At 35.2% G+C, this 2,150-nt stretch overlaps 1 pseudogene; it reads left to right on the top strand.

Moving 5' to 3' along the window:
• The first annotated feature begins 218 nt into the window (after positions 1-218).
• LOC105997412 lies at positions 219-1,110 on the top strand (annotated as a pseudogene).
• Positions 1,111-2,150: the final 1,040 nt, after the last annotated feature.

Below are 2,150 nucleotides of genomic sequence, written 5' to 3'. Positions count from 1 at the left end.
CCCGATTTAGAATTTCTGTGTAGGCACAAAAGAAAAAAAATTACAAGATTTGTTGAAACATAAAAACAAACTTAAGAAACTAAGAATCCAAACACAAACAAACAAAAACAGAAACAGAAACAGAAAAAATTCGGGAGCGCACTTCTGCCGCCATACAATGCTCTGCCACCACCTGTACTACGTGCCACCACCTTTAGCCTGACCAGTCCACCACCCTGGAGGACATGAACGTGTACAGCAACGCAGAGGAATTCCCAGAGGGATCCAAAATCAAGGAGGGCCAGAATCAGCAGGATGATGGTAAAATGTTTACTGGAGGCTTGAGCTAAGATATAAGCAAGAAAGATCTGAAAGAGTATTTGTCTCGATTTGTTGAAGTTGTAGACTGCACAATTAAAACATAGTGAGTCACTGGAAGATCAAGAGGATTTGCATTTGTGCTTTTCAAAGTCGCTGCTAGTGTTCCTAAAGTTTTGGAAACGAAAGAACACCAACTGGATGGCAAATTGATAGATCCTAAAAAGGGCCAAAGCTTTAAAAGGCAAAGAACCCCTTTAAAAGGTACCTTGAGCCCAAATACTTCTGAAGAAAAAAATTAAATAACATTTTAGGTCTTTGGAGAGATTAAAAATATTAAACTTGCCATAAATACAAAAACAAATGAGAGAAGACGGTTTTGCTTTATCACATATACAGATGAGGAACCAGTGAAGAAATTGTTAGGAAGCAGATACCATTAAATTGGTTCCCGGAATGTGAGATCAAAGTTGGACAACTCAAAGAAGTGTATAAGCAGCAACCCAACACCAAAAAGAGGAACAGGTGCTGTAGCTGGAGGACAAGGTCATAGTAGGGAACGTGGCCGAGGTTAGGGCCAAAACTGGAACCAAGGATTGAATAACTATTATGAGCAAGGATATGGAAATTACAATAGTGCCTATGGTGTTGATCAAAACTATAGTGGCTATGGCAGATATGATTATACTATGGTATAAGTATGGGAACTATGGATATGGGCAGGGATATGTAGACTACAGTGGTCAACAGAGCACTTATGGCAAGGCATCTTGAGGTGGTGGCAATCATCAAAATAATTACAAGCCATACTAAAGGAGAACATTAGAGAAAGCAGCAGATGCTAAAGAAAAACCCATCTTACATTGAAGATTGGTTTTCTGTGGATCTGATTATTTTGTAAGTACTTTCTAGTATATAAGACACAATTATGTCCAGTATATAGCCACCAGTTAGTTTTCTTTGTTTTTACTTTGTCCTTTGATACGTGTTAAGACTCAATGTGGATTTGTGTATAAAAACTTTTATTTGTATAATTTAATGTTAAACCTTAAATAAATATTTTCTTATATGAAAAAAGAAAAATGAAAGAAAGAGAAGGGGTCAAATTACCCAAAGAGAATGTACTCTTTACCTGATTATGCAATTGTAACCTCTCTGTACATCTGCTTTATAATAAATATAAAAAAATTTTTAAGAGACTAGTAAGCACCAAAACCAGATTCAGGTACACAAAAACAGAATTTCCAGAAATTTGAACTGAAATTAAGGAAGATTTTTATGTTGTGGCTCTTATGGGAAAGGTGGCTATATGTAAGACTATATGGGTAATTGTTAGCATAGGGACAAACTCTAGGAACCAAGAGGATACACTAAAAACTAAGACACTGAAACACACATAAAGAATGATTTGAAGGGTCCCTCCATATAAAGACTGAACATGACCAAGGTGGTATAAATTTCAGTTAATACATTTGTATTACTTGTATTCTACCCAATGTCTTTATTTCTACATTTATAAGCTAATTATAACCTGTAATCTTAGCTACTCAGACTAAGATCTAGAGGATCATAAGTCAAAGCTAGCTCAAGCTGAAAAGTCCCAAATACGCCATCCCCAAAATACCAACAAAAATGAGAGCTGGAGGTATGGCTTGAATTGTACAAGGCCATTCTTGTAAAGTTGATGCCATGTTTCCTAAGCCTAGTAGTTGCAAAATAATAATAATAATAATGTAATACTACAATTAATATAATAATAATGTAATATTAATAATATATTAGGTGAATATAGATTATGATTAAGAAAAACTACTGACAGGAATACTATAGGAAATGGAAGAACAAATCCAGAA

The sequence above is a fragment of the Dipodomys ordii genome, unplaced genomic scaffold (genome assembly GCF_000151885.1).
Source record: "Dipodomys ordii isolate 6190 unplaced genomic scaffold, Dord_2.0 Scaffold145, whole genome shotgun sequence".
NCBI classification, from domain to species: domain Eukaryota; kingdom Metazoa; phylum Chordata; class Mammalia; order Rodentia; family Heteromyidae; genus Dipodomys; species Dipodomys ordii.
Note: the sequence above shows the minus strand (reverse complement) of the source record. Positions and strands in the feature narration are given on the sequence as shown.